A 19,632-nucleotide genomic window follows, 5' to 3' on the forward strand; every position below is an offset into this window, starting at 1 on the left:
ATCCCTAGGTGGCGCCATCACTTTGAAAGGCTTTTCCACCGACTGTGGATGCTTCAAACCAAATCTTATGACCTGGTCTCGTAGCTTTGAAAAACCTGGAAATACCTGGAATTATAGGACTACATCATCCCAAGCCCTTTCCGAGGGACCTACTAATAGTGCCCAGGCACTGGATCTGAAAGCTTTACATTCCTCTTTACTTTTGAATTCACCAACAGACCGAAAAACTAAACAAAAACGATAGCTTTAGAACTAGTGATAGATTACGGCCATCCGCCTGCCATTGCACCAAACCTGCTGTGACCGCAAGGGTTGTGACCTTTCTGGCGCCCACTTCAAACAGACACTTGAAAAGAAGGACGCGGTCAGAGAGGGCTTCCGAGCGGTGGCAACTGAAACCAAAAACCCCATCAGGTAAGGCTGTGAAGTCACTTCTTTTCCTGCTGGCAACACCCCCAAAGCTCCTCGGGGGCTTTTGAAGCCCAGATGGACTCCCTGCGTCCACTCCCACATAGATGGCTTTTCCTCCATGCTGGGCCTACAGGAGAGCCCACTGTAGATAAAGGCTTCCCGGGTTTGAAGACTCAATCACCTGTCTGCTGCTGTAGGATTAGAGGGAATGTGTGCTGATTGAATTTGTTTGGCTCAAAGATGCTTAGGTGCAGGGAAATCCTGGAAAGCACATGAGAAGGAGATCTACTTAATGCAAGTTGACCTGTGCTGCAGGAATATTTCTGAGTTCAATACAAGTTTAACTAAATCAAAAGCAAAATCAACTTTGATTCATTTTCTTTAAAATAAACAAATAAATAAATAAAACGACAATATATGTACTATTATTTGAATGAGAAAATAAAACGTTTACTCTATGCAACATTGCAACTTTAATACAATGACATTTTAATGCTTAAAATCATAAAATGACCATAACATGCTAAGGAAAGCTTTACAGCACAAAAAAAAAAAAAAAACTTAGAGAGAGTTATTGTAACTGTTTTTAAAAACTTTCAAATTTCTGCTTTTAAAATCTTTCAGAAATTGGACGCATTTAGTGCGTCCCTATAACTTTTTTTTTTTTTTTTAAGAAAACCAGAGACGAGTTGAAATTACTTTTTGCAGTAATCAACATAATGCCAAAGTATGCTGTCAATAGAGCTTAACTTGTATTAACCCGATATATTCTTTTAATGCTTGTTCCTACCTTGGGAGTAATTTGTGTATGGTTATTTTGAGAGATGCGTTATGGAAAAATATCTCCCCTTGAGTAAGAACGCTGATTTAGTTTTTAGTGTTCCTCTGACCATTTCACCTGCGGTCGTTGCCTTGTGGAGCTTTTAATGTCTGATCTGACTCTTTAAAATGACTTTCATTGGGGTATTTGGAGATAATTCAATCATTTCTTTGATTTAAATGAAATTAGTTAATTTAAATGTTTTCACATGAAACACATTAACATAAATTAATTATCTAAACATTTTTACAGTGAAGTTACAAAACAGTTACAGAGTGCTGCCACGGTGACTAGCATAATCGTGTGTAAATGTTAAGCAGTGATATTTTTGTTTTGCTAACATGACAGACATAACATGCTTTTTAGCTGTTCAAAATGATGGCATTCGCTGCTCTCGCTATAACCCCGAATGAAAGTAAATAGTTATTATAGAATTAAGCATTTAGAAAAAGAAAAACAGACAGCCATGGAGGTAGAACGCAAGACACTTCGGAGATCGGCCAGGTTCCGAGAAGAGAGCAGGGCCTTTGTTTGGAAAGTTCAAAGTAATTTTGCCAAATTTAGGTCATTTCACATTAGTACTCAGCAGGGAGCTGTCATCTGTGGGGAAAGAGAAAGCAAATAAATAAAAAACCAAACAGATGGAGCACTGAAGCTTTTTGTGCATCTTGCTCATGTAGTATTATCCAAAAAAATATTAATAAATACACTTCAAAGCATTAAGCAAAAAAATCCATCTCTGTTAAACTAATTAGCGACTTGGAATGGGCTGCGTCAAAGGTAGGCTGTAGGATCTAAGGGGTCATGCACGTTCACAACAGGACAAATGTAAATCAGCAGAAGCCATAAGCGGTGAATGCCCCCATCAAGAGAGCGACCCCCCCCCTCATTCCCTCCACCCGTCCTCCTCATTTTCCCCCTCCATCCGAGAGAGCTAATGGAACAGTGCTCTTAGCCCAGGGCTCCGGCACCAGACCCCGCTCCGCATGAGGGATGTACTGCACTGCGGCCGGGGGTCGCTCCCTTTGTGCCGGCCCTCCTTGGCCTCGCGGTAAAAAGAGCCATGCGTGATTTCATACATGAAAGATATATGTAATTGGACAGCAGCAATGCCTATACGCCATATTTACAATTCTAAACAGAAGATGTGAGAAGCAATTCCCTTTATCTCTCTTGGTCATAGCCTCTTTCTCTGCAAGGAACGAATTTCTGCATATCGCAGAGCCCATGATGTACAAAAAATACATGAAATGCAGATTATCACACTTCTTATTTACTTTCATTGTGGATGAGTTGAATGTGTCATTCTGACACAGCCCAGCGTCGCCTCGGTGTCCTGTCTCGTTGCTAGATCGCTTGGACACAAAAATAGAGGAATTATTCCCGCTGGCCTCGTATTCTGACTAATACCGTGGCGGTGATGTTGTCGTCCAGTTCCTGAAAGGGACGTCCCGATGCTTTGTTTATCCGTGGAGAGATAGCGGATGCATTTGTTTGTTTGTGACCTTCATAACGCATCTTTAATAATGCAGTAATATTTGAGTTGTGAATAAGAATTTGGATTCAGCAAGACTAAATGGCTCGGTTTAATGCTGGGGAACATATATGTAATTTATTTCAAAGTTTGCTTTTGACTTGATGCGGTAGAATCTGTTTTATGTGATATCTGACGTGTCTTGTGGGTCGTGTTGGGGACACACACAGTCGTGTTGTTTGGTGGGGTCCCTCCTGGAGTGTTAATGTACTGCCAAGCTAAACACCTCTCTTGTTAATTGTCCTAACGTGTTCATGCTTTACCCGTGAACGGCTTTTTTAATGGCTTGTTTTATGGGCGCGTGGAGCTCCAAGGCCAGACGGGGTCTCCGCCGAACCTTACGGGGGCAGCATCCATGTGTTACTGGCCGTGATGCACAGCTTGTCCCCTTTTTGACGTCAACCCTACCCCCACCTCTGAATTTGGCAGAAGCCCACCTGCCTCTGAGTCCTGGAGGTCACAGGGGCGGGGGTAATGACAGGGTTAAACACTGTGCAACCATGTTCCAGCCGCTGTGGTCACTTGCAATTATACCCCAGCTACATCACCCACAAGACTAGTTGCATGTTTTAGGCTTTGGTAGAATTTGCTGGTCCATGTTGCTCCTCTTGACCTTTTCCTTGTTCCTTAACTATTCATATTAATTACTATTACTTTCACATTAAATGTATACATTATGATGCTAAACTATTTTTTTCTTCTTCATGATCAACAAAATTAGTGAAACTTATTCTGAATAATTTTACATCACCAGTGCATTTTTCTTCTTTTGCATAGAACATTGATTTCAGACCATCTTAAGCTATTAATTGTTATGAATTATCTATTCATATATTTATTGCATTTATAGTTTAATAGCAAATATTTGGTTACAATACAATATACACATTTTTCTTGTATGTGCGTGTTTTGTCTGGCTCATTTTACATTTCAGTGATTCAGACTTCACACACTTGTATAGTCATCATCATATTCAGAATTACTTAATGAAATATTTAATTTACATATTTAAGTATTTTACACATAATATTATTTACAAGATGTTTGGCAGCATAACTGTTGAAATATATAGTATTTGTCTGAAGTCCATCACACACACACACACACACACACACAATTAAACAAGTCTGCGTGGAAGAATATGTTAATGGGTTTGTTTCTGCATTTGTCTTTGAAAATATGTGTCAAGAAAATCTCATCTGTCTAATTTTTAAGCTAACTATTCATGACATTTGGGTCATGAAATCACCGTATTTCTCGGTTGGAACCCGGGGTCTCCTCTTTGAGACGAATTGACTTCCTGAGCAAAGCTTTGCACATAATCCTGCCATATATGTCAGATGAAAGAATTGGGGAAGGATTTGCACGGTGACCCTTGGCGGGAGCCCTACTTCTCTGTTGCCCTTCTGTGGCTGCTTCCACCTGCTATACATGAAACCTATGAGCCAGCTGTGGATGTATATAGGCCTATGTGAGCTTTGCTAAAAAAAGAAAAAAAAAAAAAAAGAAGAACAAATAAAGGAAGGAAATATGTCTCTTATATTATTTTATGGACAGGTGGTCATATTTGTATATTATTGTGTTACGTAGGGCTGAATATTGTATGAATGTAGTGAAAGCAGAGAATGATTCATTTCAAATGGAGGTGCAGGCCTGTAATGCGCACACTGCATTGCATCTATATATCGCGTGTTGATGTCGAGATGCGGGAAGACAATCTTCGCTATTCTGCTTTGTGCTTGATTCTTGAAATATGCTTTAGATCATTTTGTTGCAGCGCATTTTTAAACTGGACAGTCGTTTTCATTTCAGCCTGCGTTGTTCTCTTACCTGCACATTGATAAAATGGAGGTTGCAGAGAATCGGCGGTGTGAGGATGAGCTGGTTTCAGTTGTAGCTCCTCTGGACGCAGGCTTGCTCCAGGCTGCTTTTCTTTCTGATCGTTGCACGACCGTGAACAGAAGCATTTGTACTGCTTTACCGCGCAGATAGTGAATATGATCAGTTCCTGGATTTTTAAAGGTGTATTTGAATGTGCTTCTGTTGTTTTCTTTAAGCTTATGCATTTACTGAGCATGACCGTAAATGTGAATGCGTGGCATAATGCTCGTGTTGTTCTGATATCGATAAAAATGATATCGTTTTATAGTAGATTTTAGATTTAAGTAATAATTGATAAGATGATCGGTGATGCACACAAATACACGCACACACACACACACAAACACACACACTGACGCACGCAGGTGATACACTGATATTTTTTTCTATTAACAAATTCACGTGTTCGGTTTTCTTCTTCTCAGTGTTTATAAAGGGTTATAATCAAATCATATTTTTTTAAATGTTTTCCAATTACATTATCCATTGTTTACATATAGACCTTTTTTAGGTTGCTGAACATCTTTCGACTGAAACCGAGATTAATAACAGATTATACATACTTTTACCAATCTGTATGCAGAATATCTTGTGCAGAGGTTCGTTTTTTTAATTATTATTGATTTAATTTATTGTTTTTATTTCAGAATTTATTTAGCTAGATTTAGAGTTCGCATGTGTTCATTTTGTTTGCGAACTGCACCTGTTTGGGCTGTATCAGGTAACTTTAAAAATCCAAGTCAATAATACTGGAATTTAATTTAAGGATAATTATGAATTAATTAAAAATATTTGCATAATTAATTAATATAAAAAGTTAACGCGTGAAAACATTTTGGAGAAGCACAACATATACGTTCGCTTTTTAACATATTGTAATTTTGGCTATTTTGATAACAAATTATATTTTTTTTTATAATTAAGATGATACATTGACATTTATGCTGTGCGTTATTCAAAATGTTCATCTTAAAATCTGCACAAAACAAGAAAATATTAACAGGAACGTTCTCATTAATTAATTAATTTATCAAAAAATTAAAGCCTAATTTCAAATTAATTTTAAACAAATTTTTTATTTTGTTTCGGGTTTAGATGTTACATTTGCAGACATCTTTGTTTTCGGTATAGGCTACAAAACAATAAAAACGTGTAAAGGAAAAAAAAAAAGGCACGAACATATTTAGCCATGGACAGCCTTTTGTGGTATTAAATAACGCATTCGCTGAAACATTCAAATATTAGTGAGTGTGTAAGTGTGTTTTGACAGAGTGAAAGAAACATATGGTTTAATTTAGCACCGCGTAACCGAAACTTTGCGTTAATTAAAAGCGTCCAGCACTTTTTTCAGTGTAGACATCTTTGTTCCACGGATATTTTGAGGTATCAGGTTATAATGTAACGGTAAAACATGCATCATTATCCTTGCATGCATGTATTTATAAACAGTTATTTTATTGGTTTTAAATAGTTGATTTAAATGTTTATATTACAGAAAATGTATCATTTATACGGAGTTAGATGCAGTTCTGCGATTAAACATTCTGCATCACTACAATAACAAAATCATGTCTTTTTAACCATTATACAGTGGCATTTAAAATAAGAGAAGGCATGTTTTCATCTGAATGCAAAAAAAAAAAAAAAAAAAAAAAAAAACTATGCTGTTTTCCTTCAGTTTGTCTTTAAGGTGCATGATAATTAATGCATTCCTTTGACATGCATCATATTTGATTCACTCACGTGCTTATCATATCTGCGAGCTGATTTATGTCATAATACGACAATGGCATTTTATCTGTGAACCTTGATGTTACACAGTCATGAAATAATTTCGCATTAAGTGCAATATTACTTATTCTGTCTTACAGCGTTTAATCATTTATACACTGCTGTATAAATGAATTCACTGCTGCTTTTCTGTATTATTATTTATGATTTCCATCATATCTGAATTGTCCTATCTCATGATATTTTGTTTTTCTGTTTAAAAAGTTGCCTCTTTAGAAAAAAATAAAAAATAAAATAAAAAGAAATCACACAAAAAAATGGTCTCCAGTTGCGCGCACTTATATGGCTTCGTGCGTAAAGTTAAGATATTCGATGAAGCTGAATGAAACGTTAAGCAAGGAACCTAGTCATTCGCCAACAGACATTTACCTGTATGTTTATGTGCTCGATTTGACGCAGTCCGGTGACATAGGACACGCACAGATCTGCTGCAGATGGCAGATAGGGAACATATATCCCTGACAAGTCAGGTTCATGTTGTGTTTGAGTCCCATGGCCAGAGTGAACATAAGAGGGCGCTGCCATTGCACCTGGTAACACGTCCTGCCCCATGCAGCCACCCGTAGCTTTCAGGCCGGACAATGTTCTTGTGCTGTCAATGCCATTGAGTCCCAGTGTGATTCAGACCAGCCATGCGCCACAGCTCTCTGATCCTCTGCTGCTGCTGTCCATGCCCCCGTTGGAGGGCCCGTTCCCAAAAAGTCACCGCTGTTCACCGGTGACTGAGTTAAAGTTGTGTTAGTTAACCACGCGGGAAAATGCTAATTAAGCGCGAGATTCTTTCACTAGAGACGCATGAGGATGGAACTCCTTTGATAGCTTCATACGAATGCAAATTGAACTTGTCTGCCTTCCATGTTAATACAGTGACATAATCCCATATACATTTAGATTATTCTTATCTAAACTACAGTGTTTTAATATAAAGTTACGAGACTGCTGTCTTTATCTCTGAATTCTTTCGCCTGTTTTCATTTCCTTACGGCTCATTTTTGGTTTTTATTATTCAATGGTGACGTGCAATGCATGAGGGTGAAAATCACAGACAAGCTAAAAGAAGCTTACATACATGCACATTGTTTTAAATGTATTTGTAAGATTTTTGTCCTCTCTAAATTTGGTAAAACAATTCTTACATGATGTTTTCATCATGAATAAGCAACGGGTTGTGATTTGGTTTCTGCAGTTTAGGGTTCATATCTGAAATGCATTGTTACCACGGCGATGGACCGAGGTAATTACACACACATCTCTAGTCAGATCAATCAACCTGTTCAACAGAGGGGTTGGTCATGTCTATTTGGATGTCTGTTCAGTGATTCATATTTGAGACAGAGCATTCGTAACTGATCGGAGCTAACAGATAAGAAACACATTAGCATGCGATGACTATTATGTGGGTATCTGCTGAAGAAAACGAAGCATATATATGGCTATCAAGCGCCAGACAGGACCACACTGCATATTCAAATGTGCTTAGATTGGCCATGGCAGGTTACAAAGCGACAGACAAGCTCTGATTCTGTCCCTTTTCACGCATCGGCCTCTTATTATCTCACTTCCCCTCTAACTCTTCACGCACTCTTATTTTCCGTGCATTCATGCAAGGTTTTTTTTTTCTTTTTTTTTTTTTTTACAGTCCCTCTTTCCCAAGAGAGCAGACACAACACCAATCCTGAAGACTCTCTAAAGGCAAAATCCGTATGCATATCAAACATATCGACGTTTTATTTTTGTAACTTTTCATTTGTCACCTTTGTTTTCCGTCGCACGTGACGGAAGTTACTCCATGTGAATGGTTAGTCTTTCTTACTATTTCATATATATATACGTGCATAGTATATATATATATATATATATATATATATATATATATATATATATATATATATATATATATATATATATATATATATATATATATATATATATACTATGCACGTCAGCAATAAAAAAAATATGTGCTTTTAAAACTAGAACTTACATTTACGCGAGCACACACACGGACACCCACGCGCTATCCACGCACACACAACAGCAACTGTCACGTCTAGCCTATATTATTCCACGAGGCCCGAGTGTTTAATATTGCTATAGTCTGTATAATGCATTGATAGCCGTTTCTGATAATGCTTCAGTGCAATAGATTTCAGAGATGTTATAGGTGTGTTTCTTTGTAAACTCCCAAAGCGACTGCATGCTCTCCAACATGTTCTGTATGGTATGACATGAGATGGAAATAAAACAAATACCACTTGTATTACACTCTAAATTTATTTAAACTTAAGATATTGCACTAGTATGGTAGTACATTGAAATATTACAATTCATGTGATGATTATTGTAATTATTCATTCTACAGCATGTTTATGACAACTGAATGCTTAAGCCTATACACACACAACAATCAGTTATAATCGTGGAGAACAACATAAACATATATTTATTTTATGATATACAAATTACATATATTGCCTAATGCGACAGTAAATGATAGCACATAATTTGTCATCAAAATACATTGTATGAAGAGAGAGAGAGAGAGAGAGAGCACGAGATAGATAGATAGAGAGAGAGAGAGAGTTACAAAAAAAAAAACCACTCAACAACTAAAAAGTTATATCTGATAATTTTCCAATAAACATGTCATCGATAAAAACAGGGTAGTTGTATTTGGCAGGATTAAGGCACCTAAGAGTTGTCAATAGCGAAAGTAGTCATTGAAAGAGAGAGAGAGAGAGATAGAGAGAGAGAGAGAGAGGAATTGTCATTTCTTTAGTGAGAATCAACAATAGAATTATCATGAGAAAGGACACTGGCCTGGGCTCAAAGGTCGGATCTGGGATGCACGCTTTTGATTCGGGAAGAGGGCGTTTTAAATGACCACTAAGAGTAGGAGAAATGTTTTGGGGCAAAGTGAAAAAAGCAAACCTGTGGAGAAACCCACCGATCTATACTACAGTTGTTACTATTGATCAAATGTCACCTCTTTGAACGCACGCGCTTGAAAGTTACACTACTTATTGAGAATTATAAAAAAACAACAACCAGCATGTAACGCGTATCGTGTCATTTTATCGCCGCTGACTGTTTAAAGAGCGATTTACATGCTATTTAAATGTCTCACTAAATAAACATGACTTCTGTTCAAATGCTCTGTTGAAATTTTCTTTAAATTGTAATAACATATTTAAACAAAATAGGCTACTGAGCTGTTTATGCCTATAACATGAGATAAAGTAAGCAAATTACAGGAAAGAAAATGTTCATTAAAGAACATGTGATTTTTACATTGCACCCACTGTGTGTGAGTGTGTGAGACAGAGGCGACAGAGAGAGGGGGGAACAGAAACAGAATTGAATATATTAACAATTTTAATAAAATGTTATGCAGTGCTTTTTGGTTCTGTCGAGTCTACTGTTAAAGATAATATCTGAAGAAGCATATCCTATCATCATTGCTCATCGACTCAAAGCGAATAAAGTACGTAGCCTACATTGCGTTTGACTCTGACAGGAATAATATGAATTTGTCCAGAAAAGCTAAAAAGAGGGAAGAGGTTGTTTTTTCGCGCTGTCTAGTTTTAGCAGTTTCTCCTCGCATTCGGATGCATCTTGATTCTTCCTCGTGCACGTATCTCAAGATCCAGCATGATGGGACAGACCGTGAACGTAAATAGGCAGTACATTGAGGTGTTACGACAGATAAAAGTCAAATTGCATTTATTACACCTAAAAATGAATATACTTTATAACGATTTTACAAATGTTATGTCATGCATAGTATGCTGCGTGTTGCTAACGTGTTGTTTTAAGCAATATTTATTTACTTCAGACAACTGCAACACTAAAAATATATAATCCTGTATCATTTAACGTGCATGTTGAAATTATAACATTTAACTTAACACAGTTTTTTAATTGTTCCTTTGTGCATGTATTCAGAAATTCAGTCTATTCCTCACAATCATATAAAAAAATAAAGGTGTTTTTGATTTGTCAATACATGCATTGTGTTTATGCAATATGCGTGTTGTTACTAGCCTACTTTTTTTTCAGTACTGTTCTCGGTATGTTCTTAAGTTTGCTCGTCACCATACAGCAGATAAGTCCACATTGACTACAATACACGAAGGTATTTAGCTTTTTTAACATTTGTAATGATAAAGCATCCCTGAGAGTGTTGCGTTATATTAGTGTCCACATAAAGCCGCCTTTGTTTCACTTTTGCCTGTTCTAAAATAAAATAAAAAATCTAAGCAAAAACAGTGTAAATCCTGTCATATGTTTTATTATTATTCTTATTATTATTAAATAATAGGCACTTGAAAGTCTGACCAACTTGTTGTGGTCTGTAAGCGCTCTTTTCGAGGTTATAACGGTGTTATTTCATTTCCTAAATACAAAACTAGAGTCTTTCGAGCAAATAATACCGGCGCGAGAACACTGTGCAGCAGGGGCTCCGCGCGCGCCTCTCCACTATTAACTTTCAGTGTCTTCCTTCTCATCCAACTCTTACTTTGTGCTGTACTTAATTCCATATTTTCAATTCCCGATCACTACTTTCCTCTTTCTCGTTCTCCATCTATCCATCCATCCCTCCCTCCTTCACTATCTCCCTCCTCCCTCTCTCTCTCCTCGGCTCTCTGCTGAATCTTATTGATCCAGAAGGTGGCTAATTAGCCCTTCCCGTCGTGCCTGTGTAATGAAGCACATGCGCACTGAATTAATCACAGCCATTTTTTGCAGGAAACTAATTAGCAGGAATAAAGATCCAAAGAGTTTTTTTCTTTTCAATCATCAGATCTCACTTTCACCTCTTCCTCTCTCCCTCTAACACGAGACTCATCGCCTGCTTTGCATCCAAATTATTTTTATATTGCCTTTACAACTAATACTCCGGGTTTTTACTCTCCGCAACAACAATGATCTTTCTTTTACCATCATCCTAAACGCAAACTGACCAAAAGGGACTGCCTTGATGGGATCTTTAGCCAAAGCGTCTCAATACTGGATTAAAAAGCAAGGATCACAAAGCGGCAGCCAAACATTGTAAGTTGTAACTTTGCTTTCTCTTTCTTTCTTTCTGTCCCTCTCTTAGCGTTACGATTATCTTTAGTTTCAACAACAGACTAAAGCGATGGCTTTCGGGATTTCGCCGTATCAGCCCCGGCTTTGCCTTATCTCCTAGCAGGATAAAGAGCAGGCGATCGCAAGTTATTTTCATGCAAGTTGATTTTATTTGCTGCTGTTTATTAGTATCGTTACCTGTGTTTACATCTGGCTTCGTCCTCGCTCTTCTCGTGACTGGAAGAAAAGAACAGGGAAAGACAGCGATTCCTTTTCCAAACAGTTGGATTTAAAACACACTTCTGCACGTTCATGTATTCACACGGGTCACAAAAGGACTGAATAGTGTCAAGAAAGAGGCTTTTGTGATGGTGTCGATGTACGAGGCTGCTGGGAGAGGAGCGGGAGCTCTGCGCGATCGTAGCCGGGAGAGGAGCGTCTTAGTCCAGCCTCCGAGTCCGTCCGCGTCCGCTGAGCGGGAAGCGTCGCCCGCGTTTCCATTTTTACACCGATATGCTCATTCGTCCTCTACTTTCATTTCCTCCCTCATTTAGCGAGCAAAAATCCTCAATATTGCGCCAATCGTTACTTTTTCGAGTCCCTTCTAGTGTGGATTTCTCCGCCCTTTGCTGTGCATTTCAGTTCCTCTACTTTTTCACTCCTGACACTTTCACCGTCTTTTCCCGTATTATTATTATTCTTTTTTTTTTCACTCCAAGCGACGTTAAAGTTGTTCTTTGCTGCTTCCCGACCGAAGTCACATGCAAATCGATAGGCGATGTGTGTGTGAAGTGTGTGTGAGTGTAGGGGAGTGTGTTTGGTATAGAGACGGAGCCCGGGGTCTCAGGAGCGGTTCAGCCGGAGCTCACAGAGCCCGAGGAGCCGCTCGACACAGCGATCACGGCGAATGACTTTAAACGAGTTAAACCCACGCGCACGGCGAGAATCTTAGAATCTAAAAAGAAAAAACAATGGGAAAAAATGTCATTTCGACAGCAAAGACTATGCTAATGAAATCAGAATAAGGCTACATTTTACAGCTTGCGTACGTTCTCCTGAGGGAGAAAAATAGGACGAAAAAGAGTTTTCGAATTATAAACAACTTCGTCAACATCGCTTAGTTTGAACTAGCTTACACTAGCTATATATTTGCCCCACAGATAGACGAGGGGCTCAAATATTTGAATAAAGCCCAAACTTAATGAAGACTACAGGTGTAGCATTAATAAAAAAAAAAAATAAATAAATAAAAAGAAAAATGGAAATGGGGCTTAAAAAGTAACCTGAACGCAGAGCTAGCCTATTGAGAGAAAGATAGTCCTTCCAAGGTACACTGACAAGAACAAACGGAAATGTGGATCCATAACAATGATACAATGTAGCCCACAGTGAGACAGAAAGAGGAGAAAACAGAAGAGATGCAATGGAAGGACAGACAGACCCAGAGCTGACTGACTGTTTGCCAGCTACTCATGGATGTGCAGGGTTGGGGAAGAAAGAGAGGGGGAGGTTGAGAGACTTGGGGTCAGACGGCAAGAAACAAGGGTGCAGGGGTCACCGAGTGAGTGGAGGAAAGATAAAAAAGAAAGAGAAGGGAAAAACCCAACATTATAGAGCAAGCAAAGAGTGGGAAAAGAGTGGGGTGGGTTATGTTGTGGGGTCACACAAACAATACATCGAGATTGTTGGGGTTAGCAGGACTATAAAAATATACGTCAAGTTTGATCAACAAAAGAGCAGTTGGAATGAGTGCATGTTTGCTTTTGGACTAGGTAAAAAGTGCTTAGTTTGAAGTAATGGATTATTGCTATTTGTATTACATTTTTTTTTGGAGAGAGAGAGAGAGAGAGAGAGAGAGAGAGAATGCTCATAAAGGAAGGCATGCATGCAGAGAGAGTTGAGAGGATAGACGGGGTCAAATAGCCACGGGCCATATCGAAGGAATCGGGGAAGAGGTCAGAAAAACACAAATCCCAAGACCTTTTTATCCTTCCCGACGTGTTGTAACAAGAGGAACCAGAAGCTAACTTGTGACGACACACACTTGTTTAGGTTAAGAAAGACACTGCATTGTCTAGAAAGTGTAGGTTTTTGCATTTTTTTTTTTTAAATTTAATATACATTCCAAGAATTATTACAACAGAATTCCAGAAATCTGTGTGTCTGTGTGTGTGAGGGTGAAATAGGCAGGCAGAGGCATTATGTGTTTTTGTTATTATATTTCAGTCTTTTTCCTTTTCTTAACCGTTTAGAGGAGAGCATATAGTGGGCAAACTAGCTTCTCTGTTTTTAGGAGAGAGAATATGGGAGGGAGGGAGGAGAAGGACAGATAAGTCAGGGGTTTAATGTCTCTCGGCTCCCTAGTAGAGGGGTGGCAATAATTACAAGCGTCACACAAAAAGGATATATAGTATAATTCAGATGCTGTGCATGGACTCTCTCTCTCTCTCTCTCTCTCTCTCTCACTCGCTCCAGCTCAATCTTATCCTTTCCCTTCCTTTCTCTCTCTGTGCTCTGGCTTTTAGCATCACAAAACAAAGACAGCAGGCAAGGTCTTTGCCATCTCACTGACTCTTCAAAAACTCATGGATAGGCTATTCAGGGCTAATCCTTTTGCGGACAATGATTTTGATGGCAGTTGACTCATTTCTAGGAAGTCATATTGTTTCAGTATTTGTTGTCTGTCTTTCCTTTTGTGTTTAGCCTGGTCATGAAACACTTAAACACGAAGCGTTTAGTAATTCTCGTCCAAATTTACGCTGTGTAAAAACTATGTTGCGTTGTGTGTATGTACTTAAGTCAGAGAAAACACTGTCTTATTATAGGCTCTGGACAGATTTAGGTGCTTGTTGGGATGCTGTAAGGATTTTCGCTAGTACAGAAGATGTTTGACTGAGTTGTGCATATGTTTGCGTTGTGGTTTGGCGGAACGTTTGCATTGTCTCAGTTCTTTCAGGATTTTCTCAAGCCTACAGAAAGACACAGACAGGCGCTGTAGTCCGTTTACCTGATTTGAAATAAAAGGATAACTGCTCACCGTTTCTGAGATAAACAAGAACACAGACTAGAGTGTCATGATTGATTTTTCACCTTAGTTTATACATACGTGTGTCAGATTATTGTATGTTTAATTTAGCTTTAAGTGTAACTATATGGAAATGTTTCGATTATTTAATATTTATATTTTATTTTGAAAAAGTGAACTTAATTTATGTAATTTTCTTAATTAATATTTATATAATTATAATTATTATATTTAATTGTATTAGAATTATTGCACATTTATGACTATATTATTACAATTGTTATTATTTCTGTTGTTCTTGGTATTTTTAGAATGTTGTTAAATTGTAATTTTGTAATGCTGTCGCTTATTGAAATTGCTGGTTCAGCAATAGATTTGCTATATTTGCTTGCTTTCTCTTTCTCTCTCTCTGTCTCTCTTTTTTTGTTTGCATCTTGATTTCTGGTGACTTCCTCTTACACGACGATTGTAAATATTACCAAGTGTACTCATCCTGGTCATGTATGGTGCATGAATGGAGATGCTCGATGACGAGACGGCTTGCTGTGTGGCCTATGAGTGCGTATGGAAATCATTTGTGGAGATATAGGGCAGGGGGAGACTGTGCTTTCCTCTTCTCTTTACCCCTCCCTATTCTCTCTCTCTCTCTCTCTTTTGCTGGCACCCTTAGGGAAAGCCTCAGTGATGTCCTCAGTGCAAGAGGGCCCTCTTTGGGTCAACATCAATGACAGGCCACCTATGAGTATACTTGATGATAATAACAATGATATTAAATGTTTAAACATTTCATGCACATTTATTTTGTAATCACTATTGAACTATTAAATATGCATTATGCATTAAATTTAATATTTATCTTATACTGTCTTATATTATCTTATTTTTCATAATATGTCATAATGTCACAGCTATAATCAGCATACAATTCTAAATACACTGATATATAAAAAAAAAATACTTAAAGTTGCTTAAACGTTGAAAGCAAGAACAAAAAGCACAACACACTGCTTTGGAGATGGTCCAGTGTGAAGGTGAACGTGGTGTGTGTGTGTGTGTGGAGAGAGGAGCTGATCTCTGTCACGAGTTTTCCATTAATCCAGTCGTTCCGAGGAGGCGCGCAGAGAAAGCCCAGCCACCTCCATTTGCTGTAGGGCTTGGATTGTGTGTGTGTGTGTAAATTAGGTTAGCAGGAGCACTGGGTCTGATTACATTTGATGGTTTTGAATATGCAAGCCTGTGCAGTCAGGACCAGTTCTTCCAGTCTTTTCATAATGAGGGGGAGGACAATGGCGTATGTGTCAGTGCTATCATTAAACCACGGACAGGGGTAGGCTGAGCGTTAGTGGGGAGGACAGTGTGAGAGTGTGTGTGTGTGTGTGGATGGGGTTCAGGGATAGTTAGGTACGCTATACCTGTGTAAACTCAGATTTTACCACAAGCTCAGCTCAAGCCACGGTTTCATGTTTCAGACGGTTGCACTGACTGTCTGCATGTTCTTTTTTGTTTCCTACCCCCCCCCCCCCCCTCTTTTGCTGCTTTCTTTTATTGTTCCCAGTGAAGTTGGCAGAAATGTCTGTGGCTTGCTGTTTCACAATATGCTATCATGTTAACTGTCTCCAAATCATTTCGGTGGAGATTTATGATAGAGAAAATATGTGTGTGTACACGTGATCCTGTGTAGTGTACATCTCATCTACGTATTTTTTATTGAATTTATTAAATAATAAATTTTTTCAAAGCTCCTTTTCTCTCGCTGTTTTCAGGATCATAGATACACTCATGCACATTATACATGTTATAACAGAATGATTTAGCTACCACATCCAAACTGCTAAATAAAGTGTTTTTATTTTTGCTTTGAAAGGAAAAAACGAGTGATAGAAAACAGAAGGAGAGAAGCAGAAGTCTTCAGCGGATCTAGTGGATCCTGTGCTGTTTATAGACAGGGCCAGCCCTGAATAGATCTATATATGTTTGTGTGTGTGTGTGGAACGGGGAGAGGAATTCCTCTTTTATTGCGAGAAGCTGCTTTTGCACATTTTCCCTCGGTCAGGGAATATTTCGAGAGACAGACGTACGTAGCCCTCAGCATTTGTCATTCACAGCTAATGTCACGAGGACGCACGATGCCTGCATTTCACAGGCTCGTGTGAAGCAAACTAGCTAGTTTCTGAAAAATAAATACAGACAACAGAATGGAGCCATTTTTGTTTATGTACTGTGAAACAGTCTAACTTAAGAAATGGATCTGATATTTGCATAAATATGTAATATGATTCAAAAGCAGATGTTATCTCAGGGTGTTTTTGCAGTGGTACGGCCCCATGCATGTCGTGTGTGTTTGTGAGGGTAAATTCTAGCCTAGTAGCATGGCTGCACAGGCGGCAGTGTTACAGAGGCTGTGGGTAATAACAGTGTGGCTGGCCACTGGAATCGAGGCTAGTTTCGAAAGGCAACTCCAAAACAGAGATGGACAGCCCCCCTCTTCGTTGCACCCCGGAGCCCAGCGATCTGCCTTTTGCGCTGTCACTTATCATCACAAAGAAGCAGAATGCATAAAACATGGAGGACACACAGACACTGGCAGCCCAGGTCGCCTTTCTCTCCATGCAGAAACAAAGCGTGAGGTCCTGTGGCCTGTGACTTTGACCCGATCCTTGCCTTCTCTCTCTCACACACTTTTTCACTCTCGTTCACTCTTTAATTTTTATGTCCTCTTTCTCAAGCATGCACACGTATTTTTGTGTAAATGCAGGCATGCAAGTGTATACAAGTGTCATTTTCAAATGAAAAGTCCTCTGTATACACTTAAAAATGTTTTTAGCAAACATTTTTTGAGAATACAAATGATTGATAAATATAGCCAAAATAATTTTTTTTTTATAAAAATTATTAAACGTTATTATTAATTATTACAATGATTAATTATCAATAGTTATAAGAATAAGAATGTATATACACCACAATAAAATATATAAAATTCTTATATGATTACATATATTAGGGCTGTCAAATGATTAATCGCAATTAATCGCATCCAAAATAAAAGTTTTTGTTGACACAATGTATGTGTGCATTGTGTATATTTTTTATGCAGGCCTATATGTAAATACACACACGTGCATGTTTATATATATATATATATATATATATATATATATATATATATATATATATATATATATATATATATATACATATAGTGTATACATAAGTATACAGTATACACTCATATATTACGTAAACAGAAAACATTTATTTTGGATGCGATTAATCGTAATTAATCATTTGACAGCCCTAATATATGTGCGTGTTTGTGTGTGTAAATTGAGAATATAATCAATATTTTATATACTATAACATACAGAATGTTCCACTTTTCTAATATTAGAAAATATACTCTGCTCTAATGGTTATTTTTATGATGTGATAATAATATGATTTGTTGAATGTGCTGCGTGTGAGAAGCAGACGTATGTGGTGGAGTTGATCAGTCAGGCTGATCAGGCCCTGAGAGTGTCTGCAGATGTCATTTTTCCAGCGTATTTTACGGTTAGCACGGCATGTGATCGAGCCAGTGTTAGCCTCGGCTACATTAGCACTATGACATGAAAACAGACCTGAACTGAGTGTGTGTGTACGCATCAGTCGAGGAGTTCCGTATCAGTGTTCCGTGTCTGTGTTAGATACCACAATGCAGGCATTTGTTGCATTACTGTTGCATTAATAAAGAATATATTACCTTGTTTTTCAGCTGATGTATATGTTGCGAGTTTTGCAAGTGCAATTGAATGCAATAATATTTGTAGCAAATTTTAAAACTTAAATTAAGACTGATAAGTTATTCCATATTTAAAATAATAATAATAATAATTGTATTGCATGTTTTACTTCTCAGGCTGCATATTGCTCAGCAGTGGTGTTGTTGGACACATAAATAGATTTTCATGAAATGTGCAGCACATTTTTTCTTGACTCACAAATTGTAGAGTGTGCTTGGGTCATTTGCAACGGAGCGCCGTGCTGCACGCTCTGTCAGTAATGCGGGCCGTTTGCGTGCATGTGAGTGAGTGATCGACAGCACGCGTGCATGTGTGTGTGTGAGGGCTGCAGGAATGGGGACGGGTGAAGCCCGACAGGCCGATGGCACTTCCTCTCTGTGTACGGCACAGCTTATCCTCCTCAGGATTAAAGACAGACAGCAGAAAAGAAAAGAGCGATGGCATGAGCCCCCCTCTCTCTATCTCTCTCTCGCTCGCCCTCCTCTCTCCCTTTTTCCATGTTTGGAAAAGGGGGAGAAAAAAAAAAGCTCAAACAAAAAGCGTGATTCATTTGCAAATGTTCAGCAGCCCATACGGGTCCCCCATGATGCACTGGGAGAGGAGGAGCAGAGAGAGCGAGGATGAGAGGAAATAAAGGTATAGTAGAGTCGTACGATTCTGTCTTTGTGGCGTTGAGGCCTAGCCGTTCTTGTCAGGCCGGTCGGACTCTTGAATCCATTAGTCTGGTCTGAAACGGAGTGGCTATTACAAACTGAGCCATGTATCATGGAGTGTTTTCTGCATGTGTGAGCGGTGCTTGTGGTCTTGATATTGTGTGAGTGTGTGTGTATAGCAGTGAAGGGGTTAAGAGGCAAAGAGATACCCCTTTGTCTCGGCGGCCCTCTTTGTCATTGTTGTGCTGGAATTGAGCTCGCTGCACCTCACTTGACCACAGCAAAGCAATAAAATGGCCCCTAAGTGCCACGGGCTCCGTGTCCCTATAACAGCACCTCTCCTTTGGGCTTTCACTTCTCTCTCTCTCACACACACGCACACACACACACGCATGCAGAATTGAATACCATATATTACATCTGTTTCCAGTGTCATTTTTGCTGTTGTCTTGTTCACATTTACGTATTGACTGTTTATTCATTTATTTGATTTAGAAAACCCTGATGGAAGAGAGAATTGTTTGGTATTCAGAGTTTCCTTTTCAAAATATCCACCGAATCAAAATTTTTAATAGCTACTAAACTGTTCCAAAATATATATTCAGTAATGGAATACCCCCACACACCCTCAGATTTATAGTATTTTTATAGTTTTATAGTATTTT

At 38.5% G+C, this 19,632-nt stretch overlaps 1 protein-coding gene across 2 annotated transcripts in view; it reads left to right on the forward strand.

Annotated features, from left to right (window-relative positions):
* Window positions 1–317: 317 nt before the first annotated feature.
* The window catches only part of LOC128016486 (zinc finger homeobox protein 3), a 152,341-nt gene continuing 133,026 nt past the window's right edge, over window positions 318–19,632 (forward strand). Inside the window, exon 1 of one of the 2 annotated variants that reach the window (XM_052601015.1) lies at window positions 318–414. The gene's annotated coding sequence lies outside the window, so the exon portion shown is untranslated. Of the gene's footprint in view, window positions 415–11,140; window positions 11,490–19,632 lie in introns of those variants that run through there. The other variant, XM_052601014.1, reaches the window with a different exon arrangement.

Source organism: Carassius gibelio, chromosome A7, assembly GCF_023724105.1.
Source record: "Carassius gibelio isolate Cgi1373 ecotype wild population from Czech Republic chromosome A7, carGib1.2-hapl.c, whole genome shotgun sequence".
NCBI classification, from domain to species: Eukaryota; Metazoa; Chordata; class Actinopteri; order Cypriniformes; family Cyprinidae; genus Carassius; species Carassius gibelio.